Source organism: Symphalangus syndactylus, chromosome X, assembly GCF_028878055.3.
Source record: "Symphalangus syndactylus isolate Jambi chromosome X, NHGRI_mSymSyn1-v2.1_pri, whole genome shotgun sequence".
Lineage (NCBI taxonomy): Eukaryota > Metazoa > Chordata > Mammalia > Primates > Hylobatidae > Symphalangus > Symphalangus syndactylus.
This window is the reverse complement of record NC_072447.2, coordinates 129,586,426-129,612,092: the sequence shown is the minus strand read 5'-3', so window position 1 is coordinate 129,612,092 and position 25,667 is coordinate 129,586,426.

Below are 25,667 nucleotides of genomic sequence, written 5' to 3'. Positions count from 1 at the left end.
CACGGGATGGGCTCCACTGCCCTTCCCCTGTCTACCTGAAATCACAACATGAATTTCCTTTGTTAAAATGTCCCATTTCCTGTATGAGGACCTTATCACCAGAGAGAAAAAGGCACTGGAAAAGAGTCTGCATAAACCTTACTAACTCTCCTTTATCTTCCATTAGTTTTTGTCGTATGTAGCAACTATCTGGGGCTGGCATCACGTGGATGGTAAAAAGTATTTAGCAAGACAATTGTAGGTAAAGAAAGGCAGGTTTATTAGAGAAAGTATCAAAATATGTTGCAAGAAAGCAACGGACAGATCAGCAAAAGAAGAGCTAACTGCAAAGAGACAAAGGCTTTCTGGGGATATTATAGTGTGGTTCATGTGCATTACAGAAAGCTACAAGCAGTACTGATAGTGCCAAGGTCGCCGTGTGCTAACTTCCATTTTTTTTTTAATCAGCCAAAGAACTGGTGATAAATCGGGCACAGGAAGATACTGAGTTATTTGTGCAGGAGGGCTATGTGTCCTGGACCATGAAGAAAGGCAGACTTACAACGTTTCTGCTTTCCCCTGTGCCCATCAGCCTCACTCTTTTTTTTCAAATTAGGACTCCACCATTTACCTCCCCACAGTTTGCTGGACCTATGAGCACACACCCCCCTTCCTTTGTCTTACCACTTCTCTACAAAATTTTGTTGTTCTTCATTAAGATTCTATATAAGCCCAAATTCTAACCACCCCTTTAAGTTATAAATCACTGAGTATTTCCATGTGTATGTGCAATGCATGCATAAATAAACATCTGCTATTTTTTTCTCCTGTTAATCTGTCTTTTAGGATCCAAATTGCAGGGCCCCAACCAAAGAATCTAAGATGGGTAGAAGAAAATGACATTTTTTTCCTCCTCTAGACCTGCCTTTATCAGACAACTAATATTTTGGAAATCAACTTTCAATAAATTATTAGGGATGTGGACAAAGATTTGTGCACAAAAGATGTTCACCATAGTGATATTAAATGAATAGCAAAGTATGAAAAAACCCAAATGCCCAATAATACTGAAATGGTTATGTAAATTATGGTATATTCCTACTGTAGAATATTGAGCAACAATGAAATCTCATATATTTCAAGAATATTAATAAAATTTGTTACATAGCGGAGTGAAAGAATAGTTGATCATGAATCCCTAATTTTAGTATTCATCTTTTTCAAGAACAACAGATTTGACAGAATAGTCCTTTTCATGGGGATCATGTTCATCCCTCAAATCCTGAATTCCTTTCTCCAAAAGAAGATAATCTTGTTTTTTTTTTTTGCTTTGTTTTTATTTTTATAAAGGCAACATACTCCAAACTTTAGCTTAATAAAAGAAGAAAAAAAGTGTTGTCACTTTAGATTTGTTGTCAGTTAAATTTACCACTCCATCGCTTACAAATGCAGTTGAGGAAATTGTGAGAATTGAACCCTAAAGGGTCATTTTCTCCAACAGCCTCACAACCATCCTTTTCTATCTGCCTTATCTTGCTAGGAGGAGAGTGAAATTTTCCTTCTTTCATGTAAATCTTCCTTCGACCTGCAATTCTGGCTTTTCTTTTAGTTTTTGGCAGCTGCTTTTAATGCTACAGCTCCCGTCTCCTGATCATCTTCTTTGCAGCCCTATATATATGGAATTTTCCAGTTTTACTTAAAAAAGAAAACTGATACTCTGGCCAACTTATTCAGTATCATCTTTCCTGAAGATGTTTTTCCTCTGGAGATTTTTAAACCTAAGCTTTGGGCCTCTAACTGCTTCCTTCCATTGCTAGTAAAACACTTATTAAGAGCAGTGAAGACTCATCTAATTAAAACATTTTTAATAAGTAAGGAATAAAACAAAACTTTAAGTGAATCCAAAAGATTATGACCAGATCACTTTAAAAAATATCTAAAACTCAACTTGTCCTATTTCTAGTATAGCCAATTCAGATAAAATTGTTACTACATTGTATTTTTCAATACAAGAGTTTTTTGAAATAAAAAACTTGAAATATTTAATTAAAATTTTCCTTTCACATGTAATACCTCTTAATGCTTTTAATTAACCTGAATATCCTTAATTAGTTCTGTAATTTTTCCATGTGTAAATAGCAAATTGAAGTATTAAGCTACCCTCAAACATCATATATGATTAAATATATAATTGTTGCCAGAATGATTAAAGGATTACATGGAAAAGGTAGTAAGGTTCAGGTAAAGGTTTTTGTTGTTTGATTTTTTAATTCTGAATGCTTTTAAATACATTTTCCTCAACATAATTATTCTCAAAACAAGCTTCTTTAAAATAGTAACTTTAAATGTGTGAAATCATTACCAGACCTAAATGCAATTCAAATAAATGTGAGTCAAATAGAATGCCTGTTGAAGAAATGAAGTCAAGATGGCTGAAATGGTTTCCTAGCCTCAGGATGTCATTAGCCTAAGAGCCTTTGTATTGATTTTATACATTTTTTAAGTTGTCTTCTAGTGGCTTATAGTTACCGATCAAATTACACTCCTTCAGCAAGAGGTTTGGATGCGATTTTGCTGGAAGGCCAAACTTTTCTCTCTCCAGTTTACTGACACAAATAAATTAAATTTTATAATGAGCTCAGTTAATTTTCTAACTTGCTTCTTTTCTCATCTAAGGCATTATACCAAATCTAATACAACAAATAGTAACTTCAGCACTGTAAGATTTATTCATGTAATTAGCATTTCTTCCTCTTCAATAATACTATGAAAATTAAACCTAACGATGTCTCAATATGTAATATTAGTGTCAGTTTAGAAATGAGAATAGCAATAATAATGTTTTTAACAAAACCACTGAGAGATCCTAGAAACATGATCTTACTTACTGAATACCTTTCTAATAAGTAGTGAGCTTCCATGTATAAGATAATTCTTAACTACAATGGAAAAAAACAGATCAATATGTACTAACCAAAATGTCATTTGATCTATGTTGTTTATATTCACCCCCAAAGTGCCTTTTTTGAGACAGGGTCTTGCTATGTTGCCCAAGCTGGAGTGTGGTGTTGCAATCTCAGCTCACTGCAACCTCAGCCTCCAGAGCTCATGCAATCCTCCCACCTTAGCCACCCAATTAGTTGGGACTTCAGACGTGTGCCAGCACACCAAGCTAATTTTCATATTTCCTGTAGAGATGGAGTTTTACTATGCTGCCCAGGCTGGTCTCGAACTCCTGGGCTTAAACCATCTGCCTGCCTTGGCCTCCCAAAGTGCTGGGATTACAGGCGTGAGCCACCACACTTGTTTTTCTTAATCTAGGAGCTAGTTTCCTCACTAATAAGATCTGAGTTATTACGGAAAATATTCTGGGCTTTATAAAATTCAAGTTGACAGTAGATTTGAAAACTGGTAAAAGACAGCCTCCCAATTTCCAATTTGGATATGAATTTACACTCAGTCTCGAATCAGATTTGCACTGCAGTTAGCTATGTCCTCAAAACAGTTCTCAATACAAAACATGATGACCAAAATCAATCTTTCCTTCAGGGGGTGATTTTACATAATACTGTAATACGCCAGGAAATGGGAAATTTATGCAATTTAGATTTGTCGTATGTCAGTGTGCACTCTGTTTCATTCATGTATAATCTCACTCTCACTATGTAAATTTTTGACTACCCAAGTGTCCTAGTTAAAACTGTGTTGGGGAAGAAAAACTTTTTCTGTCCTGCAAATTCAACAGACAAACAACATATTAAGAAGAGAAAAAAGGTTTATTTGTATGCACTTTGGAGCTACAGAAGAAGTAGCTAACTCAATAAAGTTTTAGACTTATATACTTAATTTAGAAAAAAGGGAGGGGAGAGAAGAAGCTTCTTTGACTAAAAGGAACATATTTGTTTCTAAAAGACAAATGGGATTTTAAGAAATTTTGGGATAATGTTGGTTTGTACAGGTTCCAGTGAGTGGTCTTTCAGTTTTCTTTATGGCCATGAAACTATCCCAGAGAAGGTATTTATGGTAGGTTTACTACTGGTATGTTTCCTGAGAGTAGACCCACCCTGAAGAGGTAATTTATGGCAGCCTTGTTTCCCCTAAGTTTCTGGTTTTAGTTAGATAAAGACGATTTAGAGAAGGTTTCCTTTTGCTTGCACTGATTCTCAAATGTCTTCAGCTTAAAACAGTCTTACCAGCTCTGGGATTCTGGGTGGTTCTTCTTCACACTAGTTATTGAGAGTGTGAGTTCTACACCTAACAAACATAGTACGGCTAGATTTGTTTTTCAATGTATCAGTAATCTTTTATTTGTATAAATTTATAAGGTACAAGTGTAAATTTGTTACATGCATAGATTGCATAGTGATTAAGTCAGGGCTTTTAGAGTATCCATCACCTGAATAACATAGATTGTGCCTATTAAGTAATTTCTCACCATCCACCTCCCTCCCACCCCTCACATCGTTCCCAGACTGTTGTATATCAGTCTACATTCTATGTCCACGTGTACACATTATTTAGCTCCAACTTATAACTGAGAATATATTCTTATTTCTGTGTCTTTGTTGTTTCACTTAAGATAATCGCCTCCAGTTTCATCCATGTTGCTGCAGAAGACATTATTTCATTTGTGTTTATGGCTGAATAGTAATTCCATTGAGTATATACCAGATTTTTTTTTTTTTTGAGACAGAGTCTTGCTCTGTTGTCCAGGCTGGAGTGCAGTGGTGCAATCTGGGCTCACTGCAAGCTCTGCCTCCTGGGTTCACGCCATTCTCCTGCCTCAGCCTCCCAAGTAGCTGGGACTACAGGCCCCCGCCACCATGCCCGGCTAATTTTTTGTGTTTTTAGTAGAGACAGGGTTTCACCGTGTTAGCCAGGACGGTCTCTATCTCCTGGCCTTGTGATCTGCCCGCCTCGGCCTCCCAGAGTGCTGGGATTACAGGTGTGAGCCACCATGCCCGGCCCAGATTCTTTATCCATTCATCCAATGATGGACACTTCAGTTGATTCCATATTTTTGCTGTTGTAAATAGTGCTGCAATAAACATATGAGTGCAGGTATATCTTTCATATAAAGAAATCATTATATTAATCATCTTTTGATAGGAAGGGTTGAAGGGAAGGAGAAAATCTTAATGAACCCAGTATTTCACAGGACCTGAATTTTAAAGAATTGAAAAGTTGTTAATTCTTCAATAGAACTTAAAATTATCTTGGTCCACTTATTCTTATAAGTTGTTTATTATTATTTCACAGTTTGTTTTATCTCAAGTCACTCCCTGATGCAGGCAAAGTGTGTCACATCTTACAAAAAATATTTATTGCCTGTCAACCAGCTGGGTACTGGAACAAATGTGTTCTAGAAAATGACATAGTAGTACCAATATAATTAAGATAGGATCTTTGCCTTCCAAAAGCTCATCAAACTTGTAGGGAGGCATGTATGGTTAACACACAGTGACAATATAATAAAAATGTAAATAATGGCTAGGAGTAGGCCAGCTGTGGTGGCTCATACCTGTAATCCTAGCACTTTGGGAGGCCAAGGCAGGCGGATGGCTTAGGCTCAGGACTTTGAGACCAACCTGGACAACATGGTGTAACCCAGTATCTACAAAATAAAAAAAAAAAAATTAGCCAGATGTCATGGTGCATGCCTGTAGTCTCAAGCTATTCAGGAGACTGAGGTGGGAGAATTGCTTGAACCTGGGAGGTCGAGGCTGAAGTCAGTCTTGCTCATGCCACTGCACTCTAGCGTGGGTGACAAAGAGAGACTCTGTCTCAAAAAATAGTTATTATTATGGCTATGAGGATGCCATGGTAGGCTTTAGAGAGAAAATTTATTAATCTGAAGGAAATCAAGATAATAACCCAGAGCAAGTTAAGTTAAACAACATTCAGCCAAAAAGGAGAATATATTTGAATCCTAATTCATTATCTCATCTCTGGTTATACATAATTGAATTGCTTTTTTTGGGTGGTAGTATGAACATTCCATGCCCATGGATAGGAAGAATCAACATAGTAAAAATGACCATACTGCCCAAAGTAATTTATAGATTCAATGCTATTCCCATCAGGTTCCTAGACTTTCTTTACAGACTCAGAAAAAAAAAAAAAGACTTTAAATTTCATATGGAACCAAAAAAGAGCCTGTATAGCCAAGACAATCCTAAGCAAAAAAAACAAAGCTGGAGGTGTCATGTTACCTGACTTCAAACTATTCTACAAGTCTCCAGTTACCAAAACAGCATGGTACTGGTACCAAAACAGATATATAGACCAATGGAACAGAACAGAGACCACAGAAATAAAACCGCACATCTACAACAATCTGATTTTCAACCAACCTGACTAAAATGAGCAATGAGGAAAGGATTCCCTATTTAATAAATGGTGCTGGGAAAACTAGCTAGCCATATACACAAAACAGAAACTGGACCTCTTCCTTACACCTTATACAAAAATTAACTAAAGATGGATTAAAGACTTAAATGTAAAACCTAAAACCATAAAAACCCTAGAAGAAAACCTAGGCAATACCATTCATGGCTAAAACACTAAAAACAATGGCAACCAAAGCCAAAATTGACAAATGAGATCTAATTAAACTGAAGAGCTTCTGCATAGCAAAAGAAACTATCATCAGAGTGAACAGGCAACCTAAGAATGGGAGAAAAATTTTGCAATCTATCCATCTGACAAAGGGCTAATATCCAGAATCTACAAGGAACTTAAACAAATTTACATGAAAACAAACAACCCTATCAAAAAGTGGGCAAAGGATGTGAACAGACACTTCTCAAAAGGAAACATTTATGTGGCCAACAAACATGAAAAAAAGCTCATCATCACTGGTCATTAGAGAAATGCAAATCAAAACCACAATGAGATAGGATCTCATGCCAGTTAGAATGGCTATTATTAAAAAGTCAGGAAACAACAGATGCTAGAGAGGATGTGGAGAAATAGGAACACTTTCACACTGTTGGTGGGAGTGTAAATTAGTTCAACCATTGTGGAAGACAGTATGGCGATTCTTCAAGGATCTAGAACAACTTCCAATTCTGTGTGTTCTTACTTTCCAAGGGCATAGTGAAGTACAAGATCTTTCACAAAATGCAGCCATATAACTGTTCTTCGTGTTGCTCAGTATGTTGATGTTTTTATCCATCCTCTTTTTGTGAAATGCTACATAAAGCATATCATTAACAGCAGGAAAGCCAAACCTATACAACTATAATTCAGAAAAGTGACCTCTGTTATATTCACTTATACTTGCACACGTTTCTTTCTAAAATTGTTCTGCCAACACTAAAATGGATCTTATTTTGGGGCATAATTTCTTTTTTTGGCAAAGCTAATTTCCCAAATCATGCTACTTACCTTGTATCATTTATAAAATATAAAAGTATTTTAACAATACAATTCCCTACACTTCTTTTCAGCCATGTATCACTGGAGAGAGTGTTTCTCCTTTTGTTTTGAACATTTCTCTGTCAGAAATAAAATTTACTCATGGATTTGTAACTATCATACAAATTAATAAAACCCAAGCCTTTTCTAGTAGTGTTCTGGAATGTGGAAAATAAATAAATATTATAAAGTACTTAGGGATACATTTTAAACTACGTATGTATCCCATCATTTTTGAAAAATTTAGATTGATACTAGATGAAATGAAACATTTGAAAAGAACAAAAACCATTAGACAAATGTATAAAATAGTTTTTCAGAAGTTTATGAGCCTAATTTTTATCTACAACTATTTCAAAATCCTAAGGATGGTACTTGTATTTAACTGATTACAAATTGCTTACAGATGAGGAAATATTTCTAATTCTTTCGTGAAGTTATAAAAATCTGAGTAAAATTTCTGAGATATATGAGGAACAAAGGAAGAAAATTTATGAAAAACAACTTTGGCTCATCTTGCATAATAATATAGATAAGACAATTCTAGACATTATTATGGAAAACTAAATCTGTCAATATTTTGGTAGGATAATAAACCATGATTCAGTAGAGTTTATCCAGGAAATACAAATGCAAAGGTAGATTTGTTTTGGAAAATCTGCAGAGAGGAGATAAAGTGATTAGAACCATGGACTATGAATTTGACTTTTAGATTCTTAAGCACAACTCTTGCCTTTGCTGTATGACTTCTGGCAAGTTACTTAACAGTTCTCAATATTATAACATATTATGCAAAAATAAAAAGGAATAATTATTTTAAAAGGACTATTTTATTATTTACTGGTTATATTACTATCAATAGAATATTCATTTGTACTAAAAGGAAAGATCGAAGAGCTAGCAGTTAAAAATTAGAATTCTGATATATCAGGCATAAAATTACATGAAAAACATTACAGAAAGGAGAATATAATCTAAAAAACAAAAAAGCATAAAATACCTAAGAATAATTATTTATGAAGAAATGCATTGGATCTGTATAAAAATTAAAACATATAAAACATTGTTGAGTGACAAAATAAAATTTGAACGAATCAAAAAGATACTGTATATCTGAATAGCAAGAGGCAGAATTGTAAATATGTCATTTCTTCACAAATTAAAATATAAATTTAAAGCAATTGCAATAAAAATTTCAATAACATTTTAAGATAACAAATAATTTTAAAATCATTTTATGAGAAAAAATGGAGTAAGAAAAACTAAGAAAATTGCATAAATAAGAGATTTAAGGGGAACTCGCCTTATATACATGTAAAATACTGCACATTGACACTAGGTAAAACCATGTGGCACTGGCACAGATTCAACAGATAAAGCATTAAAATAGAATAGCTAGCCAAGAGTACATATACTTCGACCTATCAATTACACATCCGTGGATTTATTCCAGAGATATGATAAAACGTCATCAGCAATTTATTATAAGAAAAGTTTTTTGTTGCAGTTTTATTCATAACACCTACCCGCAAACATTAAAAAACTTATGGACATTGTTAAATAAAATAGAGAAAAAATAACCTTTGTTGAGGTGTTATGCAGCTACTAAAAAATGGTTTTAAATAATATGTAATTATATAAATATAACACCCTAAATTATGGGAATGGATAAATACATTATGGTGAAAATCTGTGATAGAATGCTGTAAATATGTTTACATTTGTAATTTCGAATTTTATGATGTGAGGAAAATTGATATAATTTTCAAAACCAGGATCTAATAATGTGACACAGCAAGGCATTTTATTTTATAAAGTCGAGACAAACCAGTATGGTTTGTGACATAATGACATTAAAACAGTATGGATTTATCTCAGTTTTATAAAATAAGAAAAAATGACACCCAGCATGCATACATATGTCCACACAAACACACCTATGTACTAACTATAGATTGTTTCTGGTCCCAGAACATTCATATGTTGAAGTCCTAACTCCCAATATAATGATGTTTGGAAGTGGAGCTTTGGAAGGTGATTAGGTTGTGTGATAGTTAATATTAGGTGTCAATCTGATTGGATTGAAAGATGCCTTGATACCTGGTATATCAGGTATTGTTTCTAGATGTGTCTGTGAGGGTATTGCCAAAGGAGATTCACATTTGAATCAGTGGACTAGGAGAAGCAGACCTACTCTCAATGTGGGTGGGCACCATCCAATTGGCTGCCGGCATAGCTAGAACAAAGCAGGTGGAAGTAGGTGGGATAAGCTGGCTTGCTGAGTCTTCTCGCTTTCATCTTTCTCCTGTTCTTGAAGCTTCCTTCTTCTCCTTCTTCCCTTGGACATGAGACTCCAGGTTATTTCGCCTCTGGACTCTTGGACTTACACCAGTGATTTGGCAGGGGCTCTCCGGCCTTCGGCCACAAACTAAAGGCGGCACTGTTGGCTTCCCTACTTTTGAGGCTTTTGGACTCGAGCAAAGCCACTAGTAGTTTCCTCGCTTCTCCACTTCTAGAAGGCCTATAATGAGATTTCGCCTTGTGATCATGTGAGTCAATTCCTCCTAATAAACTCCCTTTCATATATACATATATTCTATTAGTTCTGCCACTGTAGAAAACCATTACTAATACAGGTCATGAGGACAAAGCCCTGGTTTAGCCCTGTTAAACTGATCCCAGAGAGCTCCCTAGCCCTTTCTACCTATTGCAGACTCAGCAAGACCTCTGTCTATGTACAAGGAAGGAGGCCCCAGAAAACATGGAATCTGCAGGCATCTTGATTGTGGACTTTCCCAGCCTCTTGAATTGTGAGAAATAAGTTTCTATTTTATAAGCTGCCCAGTTTATGGTATTTTTGTTATAGCAGCTTGAATGGACTAAGAAACATACAGATATACAGTTGACCTTTGAACAACATGGCTTTGAAACTTACAGGTCCACTAAGAGTCAAATTTTCTTCCACATTTGCCATGCATAAGATAGAAAGACCAACTCCTCCTTTTCCTCCTCTTCTTCAGCCTATTCAATGTGAAGACAAGGATGAAGACCTTTATGATGATATAATTCTACTCAGTGAATACTAAGTATATTTTCTCTTTCTTATGATTTTCTTGATAACATTTTCTCTTCTCTAGCTTACTTCATTGTAAGAATATAGTACATGATACCCATAACTTACAAAATATGTGTTAATCAACTGTTTATGTTATTGGTTAGGCTTCTGGTCAACAGTAGGCTATTAGTAGTAAGGTTTTGGAAATTTAAAAGTTACACGTGAAATTTCAACTGCATGTCGGGGTCAATGCCCCTAGCCCCAGTGTTGTTCAAGGTTTAACTGTACTTACAAAGGAAATTTAAACATGGATTGGTAGAATTTTAAGTGAGATATTTTCTTTATACTTTTATCTATTAATTTATTTTCCTACAGTGACTACCTTCTCTTTATAGCATGAAAAATATTACTGAAAAGCAGAAACATTTGTATAGACCATAATATATTTAAAAATCATAATATGATAAAGAATGTATAATAAATTACTGAGGAAAGAAAGGGAAGTTTAATATATGGTTATGGAATGATTTTTCAATTATTAATAAGAAAATCCAAGCATATTTGTATTTTGCACCAAAATTAATTACAGGTATTTGAGGAATTGATTGTAAAATATTAAAATAAAATGACTGGCAGCAGAAAAAGGAGATGCAATATTTATCAGATCTCAGATGCAGGGCCCAGAGAAAATTTTCTAGATTCTAAAGGAAGATGACAAAGGAAAAATAGAGGGAAATACTTGATTATGTAAAAATGCAAAATGTATATTTCTGTTTGTCATATATATATTAAAGAAATTAAAAGAAAAAAACAGTCAAAGAATAACATTCACACAAAAGTAATGTCTTACCATGTAAAGATCAATAAAAGCACCAAATTATTCATAGAATAAAAGACACAAAAGACTAATAAGATGGAGCAGTTTGACCTTTCAAATAAAGTAAGAAATTATAATTAAAACAGCAGTAAGATACTATGTTGATATTGTTTTAATTGAAAATTCTTTCCTCATTATAAGAAGTTGTACTTTGGATGTGTAATGAAACACTTTCATAATCTGCTAATCAAAGTATAATCTGGTAAAATTTTTGGAAGGATACTTTGACAGTTTGCACAAAATATATTGATGAATCATTCTATTTGATCAAATTGTTCTCACTATTTCTGAGTGGGAGAGGATATCTATTTTAAGCAGTGTATTAGTCTGTTTTCATACTGCTCATAAAGACATATCTGAGACTGCGTAATTTAAAAAGGAAAGAGGTTTAATTGAGTCACAGTTCCACATGGCTGGGGAGGTCTCACAATCATGATGGAAGGCCCATGAGGAGAAAAGTCATATCTCATATGGTGACAGGTAAGGGAACGTTAGTGGGGGAACTTCCCTTTATAAAACCATCAAATATCATGAGACTTATTTACTGTAATGAGAACAGCATGGGAAGGACCCACCCCCATGATTCAATTACCTCCCACTGGGTTTCTCCCACGACACGTGGGAATTAGGGAGCTACAGTTCAATATGAGATTTGGGTGGGGACATAGGCAAACCATATCATTCCACCTCAGCCCCTCCCAAATCTCATCACATTTCAAAACCAGTCATGCCTTCCAACAGTCTCCCAAAGTTTTAATTCATTTCAGCATTAACTCAAAAGTCCACAGTCCAAAATGTCATCTGAAACAAGGCAAGTCTCTTCCATCAATGAGCCTGTAAAATCACCAGCAAGTTAGTTACTTCCTAGATACAATGTGGGTACAGACATTGGGTAAACACACCTGTTCCAAATGGGAGAAATTGGCCAAAATGAAGGAGCTCCAGGTCCCATGAAAGTCCAAAATCCAGCAGAGTAGTCAAATTTTAAAACTCCAAAATGATCTCCTTTGACTCCATGTCTCACATCCAGGTCATGCTGATATAAGAAGTGAGTTCCCATGGTCTTGGGCAGTCCCCACTCCCATGGCTTTTCAGGGTGCAGTCCACTTTCTGGCTGCTTTCATGGGCTGACATTGGGTGTCTGTGGCTTTTCCAGGTGCACAGTGAAAACTGTTGGCAAGTCTACCATTCTGGGGTCTGGAAGATGGTGGCCCTCTTCTCACAGCTCCACTAGTCAGTGCCCTAGTGGGGACTCTGTGTGGGGTCTTGCTCCCCACATTTCCATTCTGCACTACCCTAATAGAGGTTCTCCATGACGGCCCTGCCCCTGCAGCATATCTCTGCCTGGACGTCCAGGCATTTACATTCATCCTCTGAAATCTAGGGAGAGGTTCCCATACCTCAATTCTTGACATCTGTACACCTGCAGGCCCAACAACACGTGGCAGCCACCAAGGCTTGGGGCTTGCACCCTCTGAAGCAATAGCCTGAGCTGTATGTTGGCCCTTTTAAGCCACAGCTGGAGTAATTGGGACACAGGGCAACAAGTCTGGAGACTGCACAAAGCAGCAAGGCCCTGGGGCAGGAAATCATTTTTTCCTCCCAGGTCTTCCAGCTTGTGATGGGAGGGGCTGCTCTGAAGACCTCTGACATGGCCTGGAGACATTTTCCCCATTGTTTTGGTGATTAATATTTGGTTCCTCATTACTTATGCAAATGGCTGCATAAGTTATGTTTGAATTTCTCCTCAAATAATGGGTTTTTCTTTTCTATTGCATTGTCAGGCTGCAAATTTTCTGAACTTTTATGCTCTGCTTCCCTTTTAAACATATGTTCCAATTCCAAACCCTATCTTTGTGAATATGTAAAACTGAATGCTTTTAACAGCACCCAAGTCATATCTTGAATGGTGTGCTGCCTAGAAATTTCTTCTGCCAGATGCCCTAAATTATCTCTCTCAAGTTCAAAGTTTCACAAATCTCTTGGGCAGGAGCAAAATGCCACCAGTCTCTTTGCTAAAACACAGTAAGACTCCCCTTTGCTTCAGTTGCCAACAAGTTCCTCATCTCCATCTGAGGCCACCTCAGCCTGGTCTTTATTTTCCATATCACTATCAGCATTTTAGTCAAAGCCATTCAACAAGTCTCTAGGAAGTTCCAAACTTTCCCATATCTTCCTCTTTTCTGAGCTGTACAAACTGTTTCAACCTCTGCCTGTTACACAGTTCCAAAATCACTTCCACATGTTCAGATCTCTTTACAGCAGCACTGCACTCTACCAGTGCCAATTTACTGTAATAGTCTGTTCTCACGCTGCTAATAAAGACATACCTGAGACTGGGTGATTTAAAAAGGAAAGAGGCTTAATTGACTCACAATTCCATATGGCTCGGGAGGCCTCACAATCATGGCAGAGGGCAATGAGGAGAAAAGTCACGTCTTATATGGTGGCAGGTAAGAGAACTTGTGTAAGGGAACTCCCCTTTATAAAACCATCAGATCTTGTGAGACTTACTATCACGAGTACAGCATGGGAAAGTCCCATCCCCATGATTCAATTACCTACCAATGGGTCCCTCCCACAACAAATGGGAATTATGGCATTATAATTCAAGATGAGATTTGGATAGGGACACAGCCAAACAATATTAAGCAGATAGAGATGCCATCAATTTTATTGGTCTAAAAGACACTTATTAAATATTTACATGTAACAGTGAAAAATTAGAAATTATCTGAATTACCAATAATAGTAGAATATTATGCCACATTTGTTAGTAGACTACTATATAACATTATAAACAATGTACAATTAAAGTTATTTAATGGAATAATGCATGTGTATGAATTAATTTGGGTTATAGAGAGAAGAATACAAAACTATAACCCAATGTTATTAAACAGAAATAGTGGTGCCTGATAAAATTTGTATGAAAAATAATTGAAAATAATATATCAATACCTGTCTCAGCATCACAAACCTATGCTCATTTAATATTTATCTTTATAAATGTTTTTCTATTTTCCAAATTTTTAAAATGAGCTTTTATTATTATAATCAGAAAAAAACAGAGGCTTTTCTCTTAGGCTTTCTTATATATTAATGTTGGATTTTCATTGAACTCCCCATTCTACTTCTCTTCTTTATTAATTCAATAGTTGATTTGTTTCTTTACAGAAAGTAAATTTCCATTTCCTGAAAATTGAAGCCATTTATCACTCTGCATCAGATTTCATAGTTTGAATTTAGTTCAGATGAAATTGTCTTTTAAGAGACAAAGAATACAATTTTTTGTTCTTAATCCTTTGAATGAAAAGCATAACTAAATATTTAAAAATGGTCCTGTCAAACCCCATCAAAATGGAAATCTAGTTTTATTACAAACATCCTCAGATGTAACAGTTCATTTAGGTGAGATCAAAACAACCTATCTTAACTGACAAATATTGACGAAATGATCTACAAAACTACACCTAAACTCACAGACATAAAGGTAAAAAATATTCTTTCTTTGCCTACTAGGAGCAATCTTGGTTTTCTTTTTTTTCCTTTTCCTTTATTCTCTCCTCTTCTCTTCGTTAACTTTATAAAGGAAACATTTATCCATCTCTTCCATTTGATATTTTGAAAAAAAAAAAAAACTTAGATTACCAGGACTCTATTGGGTTATTAAATCCTGTCAATAATTTAAGGTTATTATAGTATTTTATCTTTTTTTTGGTATGACACTGACTGGCTATTCTCTGAATACTCTGTGCACATTAATACCTTCATGCTTTTGCACATGCTATTTCTCATGCAGGATATTTTTCTGCTCTTTTTTCTTACAGGTGAAAACATATTTGTCCTTTAGCACAACATTTAAATATAAGTAATACTTTCCCTGTGAAAATTTTCAGTCATTAATTGATTTTTGTTCCTTGCTCACTTTACATATATTTTTATGACTTTGGATTATTTCTGTATCAAATGAGAGAAAATCCAACCCTGGTTTGAGTGAAAGAAAAAAGGTGGATGATTGTTATTTTCAGACACAGCTTAAATCAGGGACTCAACGTCGCCAAGGCCAAGTAAAATTGCTTACCTCTGTATTGAATTTACTCTAGTGTGGTTCTTTCCAGTGGTGGTCAACTGGAACTTCAGGCTTCTATGATTTTGGTAGTACCTGAAGAAGGCACAGGAATTTTTTAAAGACTGACTTGGCCCTAGAGTCTTGAGCAAATCACTGTGGTTGGGTCTAGATTAGCATGGTCTAGATAACTGACCTATCTCTAAAGCAATCACTGTGTTTCTAGTGATTAAATACATTGATAGGTGGGGCCTGAAAATGCTAGAAGGAAGCAATGATGTGAAAATTGGAAGGCAGAAAAGGGGAGAAGATTTTTCTTTTCATGGGATGATGGGATTTTCCTTTAGTATTAGAGTTGAACTAGGCATGTAGGAATCTACAAGACGTTCTTGTTCTGATTATAAGTAAATCATGTAAATCAAGAATTCTACAAATAAAACTCCAAAATAACAATTAAATATATACTTCTTCACTATGCAGTATAGTAATAATCTAAAATATTTCTATAGATTAATTTTTAGGTTAAGAAGTTTAAGACTTAAATAAAATATATGGGAGGTTATTGTTTGGAACTGAGCTCCTGCACTAGGTCTCAACAAACCAGACCAAGCCAAAATTATGTCACTCATGCTCAGTTTCATGTAATCAAACTTAAGTTTCAAACAGGTGAGTTAAATTAAAAATAAAGAACTAGAGATTCACAACAACTAATCAGAAGAGGCCCAATCAACCTGAGTCATCATGACAAGGAAGTCCCCTCTGCTTTAACCCTATAAGGACAGTAATGTTAAAATGGCTAATCTACTTTTTGTTCCTTGTTTCTGCTTTCTTCAGCTTTTTCTGATAATAAAGCTTATCTCCTTCACTTAAATCATCAGAGTGATTTTTATCTTATAGATGGGATTTTATTAAATTAATGAATCACTAATAAAAGGTCTTGAAACACAACTCGTTGAAATTTTGCTTTTTGACATGACAGAAGGAAAAATATACATTAGGGAAGATAAGACACACGTGATATATTTGGTGAAAATAAGAAACTTTCACACTATTTTCAGGTATTACATAAGAATAGTTTCATCTTTGCAATCATGGTACTATCCTGTGAACTGTAAAATTAAATGTATTTATACTTTCCTTCTTCTACAAATATTGTATGACTTCAAGTCATAAAACCAGAATATATGTATTGGCAAACACCGGGAGGCTTTTTTTTAATCATCAAACTGGAATTCTGTAGATCAATAACTTTGCAACACAAGATTTACAATTGCTTCCAAAGAAAGCCAGAAATCGAACAGTGATGCAGTGCCATAAAGCAGACAGTACTATAAGGTCGCACGTGAAGGATTGCAGTCCTAGAAATCTTCCATAAATAAAAACTCCTGGCTACTTAAGTTACAATTAAAGTGTCACTTAACCAACCATCAAGGAGAGTTGACCACTAAATCTGTAGGTCTGACATGCTGAGACATTTTTCCATCACATAACTGATGTTAACAATTTGGAAGCCTGCCTGATACAGTAGCCTCAGATCTGTTACTTCTGTTATGGCCATTCAGTTAGCTGTAATACCACCTGTTCCACCAGCAGCAAATCATGATTTTACATTGGAGATGCTGATCCAATAAAATAAGGAAAATCCTCATGGCAGACCATCAAGTAGAATTTTCTGGGGTTCAGAATAGTGCTGCTTTTTTTAAGCCAAAATATTTCAAATTTTCAAATGACAGTTTATTTTAGTTATAAAATTAAAATAACTATTGTATAATATTTTTAAAATAAACAAAACTTTGAAGAAAATATCAATCACCCCTTACCATCTAGAGATAACTTGTTGAGTCAGCAATATATATTTCCTGCCAGTCATTTATCTATGCCTGTGTGTGAAATAATGATAACGATGATTATAACAATAATAGCAGCTATGTATGTAAACCTTTACACCAGAGACTTCATTTTAAATGCTTTAAATGGATTATAATATTTAATCCTCAAACAACCCAAATAGCCCTTACAGTAATCTCAATTTTACACAGGAAAAAGAAGCTTAGGCAAAGAAAATAAATTCACCAAGATCAGATTTTAAGTTTTGAAGGCCAGATTCAAACTAAAATCTGACCCTAAGCCCTTGAGCTTAACCTCTGTACTATACTTTCTCATTAAAGACATACTCAAAATAATGTTCAATAAGTTTGATTAAAAATTTTATGACAAATGTATTGAGATATAATTCACACATCTGAAATTTCACCCTTTTAAAGTGTACAATTTGGTGGCTTTGATATATTCACAGATTTACATTACTATTAGCACTAATTTCAGAGTATTTTTATTACCCCCCAAAATATCACATACCCATTATCTGTTGCTCCACATTTCTCTTTTCCATCAAGACCTGACTATGAATAATTTACATAGTATATCTATGGATTTGGCTATGCTGGATATTTTACATAATTGGAATTATGCAACGAACGGCCTTTTGAATCTTACTCATTTCACTTTGCATAACGTTTTCAAAGTTCATGTGGTACTATGCATCAGTACTTCGTTTCTTTTGTTGTTCTTGTTTTGTTTTATTGTGGTAAAATGCACAAAACATAAAATTTACTATTTCAGCCATTTTAGAGTGTAAACTTTAGTGGCTTTTTGTGCATTCTCAGTAGTGTGTAATCATCACTATCTGGTTCCAATTTTTTTCATTACCTCTGATACTGTGATATATCATAAGAAATATATGTATGTGTGATGGTTAATACTGAGTGTCAACTCGATTGTATTGAAGGTTACAAAGTATTGTTCCTGGGTTTGTCTGTGAAGGTGTTGCAAAAGGAGATTAACATTTGAGTCAGTAGGCTGGGAAATGCAGATTCTTTTTTTTTTTTTTTTTTTTTTGAGACGGAGTTTCACTCTTGTTGCCCAGGCTGGAGTGAAATGGCACGATTTCGGCTCACAGCAACCTCCACCTCCCAGTTTCAAGCAATTCTCCTACCTCAGTCTCCTGAGTAGCTGGGATTACAGCCATGCACCACCATGCCCATCTAATTTTGTATTTTTAGTAGAGATGGGGTTTCTCCATGTTGGACAGGCTGGTCTCAAACTCCCGACCTCAGGTGATCCACCTGCCTCGGCCTCCCAAAGTGCTGGGATTACAGGCGTGAGCCACCACGCCTGGCCCATACCCACTCTTAATCTGGGTGGACAGAGTCTAATCAGCTGCCAGCATCTGGTTGGGCACAGTCTAATCAGCTGTTAGCACAGCTAGAATATTAGCAGGCAGAAAAATGTAAAAAGAGAGACTGGCCTAGCCTTCCAGCCTACATCTTTCTCTCATAATGGATGCTTCCTGCCCTCAAACATTGAACCCCAAGGTCTTCACTTTTGGAACTTGGATTGGCTCTTCTTGCTCCCCAGCCTGCAAATGGCCTATTGTGGGACCTTGTGATCGTGTGAGTTAATACTTAATAAACTCCTATATACACAAATATAATATACATATTATACATATATATTCGAGATTATATATATATATATTCGAGATATATATATAATTCAAGATATATATATATTCCAGATATATATATATATATTCGAGATATATATATATATTCCATTAATACCATCTCTCTAGAGAACCCTGACTAATACAGATTTTGCTACCAGGAGTGCTTCTAGAGGAACAGAATATTAAGGATGGAGTTCCTTCATTGGTTTTGGGGTTTCTGGGGTTGCCTGCTTAATATGATTAGACTGCAAAATGCTAATGACTTTACTTCTAAGAGTATGCAGAGCATTGATAGTCCTTGGTGTGAACTGTCTAGGGAGTTATGCAAAATAAATGCATTTGATGCTCCTGATTCATCACTCATGCGAGGCAAGGTGTTTAGTGACTCTGTACATAATAACTTTTCCATATGTGGAGAAACAAGGATCATAATGAAGCTGATTGGTTACTCCTAAGTTCAGTGGACAAAGTGATGAAAGAAAATGATGAACTCAGGGATTTTATCTTCCAGCTTCAGAAGCAGATACTGAGCCTCAAATCTGCTAAGATTGCCCTGAGTGAGAGTCTCATCTCCTGTAGAGAAAGAGTTGAAATTGTGGAAAAACAGACACAAGCTCTTATCATGTGAGTGGTTGGCCTGCAACGAAAGGTGCATGCACAGCCTCATCGGGTGTCTACTGTTAAAGTGAGGGCATTGATTGGAAAAGAATGGGACCCTGCAACTTGGAATGGGGAGGACCCTGATGAAGCTAGGAACACTGAGCTTGTAAACTCTGATGAACCTTTTTTGCCAGAGAAAACAGCTTCCCCATCCCCAGTATTGACAACATCCCCTCCCCAACCCATGCTGCCATCAGCCTTTCTACCTTTGTCTGAGGATATAAAATCCTGAATTGCCTGAGGCAACAGTTGCAAGGTAAGATAATGTTAATTCTCCTCAGGAACCACCCTCAATGCCCCTGTTTGATTCTAGACCCATAACTAGACTAATGTCCCGGCAGGACCCTAGAGGTGAGGTTGAGAGTGTGACCCATGAGATGGTGTGCTACACTCAAAAAGAACTGCTTGAGTTTTCCAATTTATATAAACAGAAATCTGGAGAACAGGCATGGGAATGGATATTAAGGGTGTGTGATAATGGTGGAAGGATCAGAGAGTTGGATCAGGCTGAATTTATTGATTTGGGTCCACTAAGTAGAGACGTTGCATTTAACGTTGCAGCTCAGGGATTTAAAAAAAGGTTCTAATAGTTTATTTGCTTGTTTAGCTGAAATATGAATTTAAAAAATACACACTGTGAGCAAGCTGGAAATGCCTGATATCCCTTGGTTTAATGTATAGGAAGGTATCCAAAGGCTTATGGAGATTGGGATAGTGGAGTGGATTGGTCACTTTACACCTATTCATCCCAGCTAAGAGGGTCCAGAAGATATCCCACTGACCAATGCCTTGTGAATTAGATTTGTGAGGGTAGCACCTTCATTTTTAAAGGTTCCTGTAATTGCTCTTCTCTGTATGTCAGATCTAACAGTGGGAACTGCAGTCACTCAACTACATAATTTAAATACAATGAGAATAATTGGATCCCAAGGTGTCAGGGTCCAAGTGACAGCACTCAACTGTCAAAGGCAAGGTGGGCGTAGCTACCATAAGGGACAGCAGAGGCAACATGGCAATCAGAATAGTGTGACTTGTGTAGAGCTCTGGCAATGGTTAATTAATCATGGTGTTCCTAGAAGTGAAATTGATAGGAAGCCTACTATATTCCTATTAATTTACATAAGCAGAAAACTTCTAGGTCGAATGGACAAAAGATAAATTTGAATTATAAAAACAGAGAATCACGGCCCTCAATCAATTTCCAGACTTGAGCCAGTTTACAGATCCAGAACCCGTTGAATGAAGGGGAGGCCAGGTCCCCTTGAAGAAGGATCCCACTACACTACCGACAATTTATGCTGTTAATCTTTCTCCCATTTTTCCCCAAGGACACCTCCGGCCTTTTACCAGGGTAACTGTGTACTGGGGAAAGGGAAATGGTCAGACATTTTGGGGACTACTGGACACTGGCTTGGAGCTGATGTTGATTCCAGGGGACCCAAAACGTCATTGTTGTCCTCCAATTAAAGTAGGGGCTTATGGAGGTCAGGTAATTGATGGAGTTTTAGCTCACGTCCAACTTACAATTTGTCCAGTGGGTTCCTGGATTCATTCTGTGGTCATTTCCCCAGTTTAATAATGCATAATTGGCATAAAGATACTTAGCAGCTGGAAGAACCCCCAAATTGGCTGCCTGACTGGTAGGGTGGGGGCTATTATGGTGGGAAAGGCCAAATGGGAGCTATTAGATCTGCCTCTACCTAGAAAAATAGTAAATCAAACACAATATCACATCCTGGAGGGATTACAGAGATTAGTGCCACCATCAAAGACTTGAAAGATGCAGGGGTGGTGACTCCCAACACATCCCCATTCAACTCTCCCATTTGGACTGTGCAGAAAATAGATGAATCTTGGAAAATGACAGTGGATTATCATAAGCTTAACCAAGTGGTGACTCCAATTGTAGCTGCTGTACCAGATGTGGTTTCATTGCTTGAGCAAATTAGCAGATCTCCTGGTACGTGGTATGCAGCCATTGACTTGGCAAATGCTTTTTTTCTCCACTCCTGTCCATAAGGGCCACCAGAAGCTATTTTCCTTCAGCTGGCAAAGCCGCAGTATACTTTTACTGTCCTACCTCAGGGGTATATCCACTATCCGGCTTTGTGTCATAATCATATTCGAAGAGACCTTGATCGCTTTTTGCTTCTGCAAGATATAACACTGGTCCATTCCATTGATTATATTATGCTGTTTGGATCTAGTGAGCAAGAAGTAGCAAACACACTGGACTTATTGTTAATATGTTTCTGTGCCAGAAGTTGGGAAATAAATCTGACTAAAATTCAGGGACCTTCTACCTCAGTAAAATTTGTAGGGGTCCAGTGGTGTGGGACCTGTCAAGATATTCCTTATACGGTGAAGGAAAAGTAGCTGCATTTAGCCCTTCCTACAATCAAGAAAGAGGCACAATGCTTAGTGGGCCTATTTGGATTTTGGAGGCAACACATTACTCATGTGGGTGTGTTACTCCAGCCCACTGATTGAGTGACCCAAAAAGCTGCCACTTTCATGTGTGGTCCACGTATGTATACGTACTCCATTAATTCTGTCTCTCTAGAGAACCTCAACTAGTACAGTATGATAAGAAATACATATTTGGTCTTCATTCCAGTTTCTGGCACAGAATTCCTAAAACCCTTAGAATGACTATGCAATAGAGGTGCTAGGAGCATTTTTTTGTTCTAATATTTATCTTTGACCCCAGTACCTGACACAGACCTCTTGAAATTTCATGAATGATAAGGGTGTCTTTTGTTGTATTGAGACAGCTCTTGGTGGGTTCCTGATTGAGGGCTGGTCACCTAAAAGACCAAACCATGATTAGAAACTTGGAACTTTCAGCCCAACTACCATTCTCTGGGGAAAGAGGAGGAGCTAGCAATTGATTTAATAATCAACCAGGCCTATGTGACAAAGACTCCACAAAGATTCCTTAAGTATAAGGTTTGGAGAGCTTTCTGGGTTGGTGAACATGTCCACATGACATGAGGATAGCATACCTTAAGTCCACAGAGAAAGAAGCTCCTTCACCCTATGTACCTCTTCATCTGACTTTTCATCTGTATCCCCCAACACGTCTTTTATCAATATAATAAACCAGTAAATGTAAATATGTGTACTGAAGTTCTGTGAGCTTCTGTAACATATTCATCGAGAAGGGGATTGTGGGAATCTCCGATTTGTAGCCATGTCAGACAGAATTTGTGGGTAACTTACTACTTGCAATTGTAATAGTGCAGGCAGTTTTGTGGGACTGAGCCTTGAAACTACCTGGAGATGGTGTTGTGACAGCCAGATGGGATGGGGTCCTGGGGGAATCTCCAACCAGCTTTCTCACTGGGAATGTGCACTAGAGTGGAAACACAGAAGTTTGTGCCCTTTGCAGTGGGGAGGAGCCTGGCCCCTCCTCTTCCTGTGTGAAACCTGGGATTTGAATGGCCAGATGGGAAGTGCTCTAGCAGGATTCTGGCATGTGAGAGTCCCTGTTTCCCCCTTTCCTTCCTTATCACACAATAAAACCCTGTCTTACTCGCCATTCAAATTGTCCGCAAGCCTGAAGTTTCGTGGGTGTGGGACAAACAGCCCCATCTTTGGCTGAACTAAGGAAAAGTCCTGCAACCGTGTCAGAATTGTGTTAAATTTTAGGACATCCACCTGGTGTCAGAGAATTGGTTGGTGTGGGAAAAACCCACACACATCTGGTGTCAGAAGGGAAATGTTCTGTGTTTTTCTGTTCGTATTTTGTTTTGTGAATGAGAGTATAGAAGAAAACAGTTAATTTTTTTTCCTATACATCACCCCAAAAGGAAATTCAAGAGACGCTCTTCATTTCTCCTCCTCCTAACCCACTGGCAACCTTTCATCTGTATTCTTTCTCTATGAATTCACCTATTCTGTATATTTCAAATAAATGAAGTAATAAAATATGTGACCATTTGTGTCTGCTTTCACATACTTATAATAATGTTTCAAGGTTCATCTATGCTGTACCATGTAACAATATTTCATTACTTTCTATGGCTGAATAGTATACCATTGTGTAGATATACCACTTTTGTTAATTCATTCATCAGTTAATGGGTATTTGGGCTGTTTCCATCCTTTGACTATTGTGAATAGGGCTGCTACGAATATACTTCAAGTTTTTGTTTGAACATCTGTTTTCAATTTTTTTTAGGGTATACCCAAGAGTGGAATTGTGCCATCACATGGTAATGCTAGGTTTAACATATAGTGGAAACTCCAAACTTTTTTCCACATTAGCTGCACCATTTTACCTTCCTTCCAACTATTCAAGCATCTTCAGATTTTTGCACATCTTCACAAAACATTTGTTATTTTTTATTATTATATCTGAATGTCCAGTGGTAGCACAGTGTAGTTTTCATTTGCATTTTTCTAATGACTAATGCTGTTGAGCATCTTTTCACATGCTTTTTGGCCATTCGTATATCTTTTTATGAGAAATGCCTATTCAAGTCTATTGCCTATTTGTTTCATTAGGTTGTCTTTTTGTTGTTGAGTCATAAGAGTTCATTACATATTGTGGATACTAAAGTCTTATCAGATATGATTTACACATATTTTCTCCTGTGAATTGTATTTTCACTTTCTTAATGGTGTCCATTGATGCACAAAAGTTTTATTTTTTAGAAAGTCCAATTTATCTGTTTTCTTTTGCTGCTTCTGTTACTAGTGTTACATAAGAAACAGTTGACAAATCCAAGTACATACAGATTTATTCCTATGCTTTCGTCAAATAGTTTTATAGTTTTAGTTATTATATTTAGGTCGTTGATGCATTCTGAGTTTGGTTTTGTATATGGTGTGATGTGAGGATCCAATTTCATCCTTTTCCATGTGAATATCTAGTTGTCTCCAACCATTTGTTGAAAAGACTATTTTTTTCCCCATCGAGTGGTCTGGGCATTTTTCCCAAAAGTCAATTGACAATAGATATGTGGGTTTATTTTTGGACTCTCAGTTATATTCCATTGATCAATATATATATCCTCATGCTATTACATTGTCTTGTTGACTATCACTTTTTAGTAAGGTTTGAAAGTGGAAAGTGTGAGTCTTCCAGCCTTGTTTTTAAATATTGTTTTGGCTATTTAGAATTTTTTGTGATATTACATTGATAGAATTTGGGTGTTGAAACAAATATATTCCTGGGGTATATTCTACTTTATTATATTGCGTAATATTTTGAATATTTTTTATCTATATTTATAATGGATTTTAGTCTCTAACTTTGATTACTGTGATGTCTTTGTCATTTTTCCTTAAAGAAGAGTAATTCTGGCTTCATACATGAGATAGAAAATGTTCCTTTCATTTTTTTTGAACGATTTGAGAAGAATTGTTATAATTTTTTACTTAAGAGTTTGGTAGAATTCACCAAGGAAGCCATTTTCTCCTGGCCTTTTCTTCGAAGGATTTTGAATAATTATTCCATGTCTTTACTTGTCCTCGGGTCTACTCAGATTTTCTTTCTTCTTCTTCTTTTTTTTTCCTCAGCTTAGTAGTTTATGCTTTCTTAAATTTTTTTTTCATTTCATCTGAACTAATTAATTCTTTGGTGTAAAATTATTCCTAGTATTACTTTATAAGCCTTCTTATTTCCACAAGGTCATTAATAAAGTCCCTACTTTCATTTCTGATGGCAGTAGCTTGTATCTGCTTTATTTTTTTCTCAGTCTAGCTAAAGGTTTGTCAAGATTTTTTTTGTTTTTTTTTTTTTTGTTTTTTTTTTTTTACATTTTCAGAGAGCCAACATTTGGTTTCATTGATTTTTTTAAAATTTTCTGTCCTCCATTTTGTTTATTTCCTCTCTAGTTTTTATTATTTCCTTCTGCTAGCTTTGGGTATAATTTGTTCTTCATTTTCAGAATCTTTAAGGTAGAAAGTTAGTTTGTTGACTTGCAATCATTCTCTCTTTTAAGAGTTTTATTTTCAAGTTTCTTATAGCACTGTGATATAATATTGAGAAAATTAAACTAGGTGTCAGGAGACTGGGGTGTGAGACCTGAAGGTGCCACTCATTAATGATAACATTGGCAATTGGATGCAATCCTTTGAGTCTCATACTATT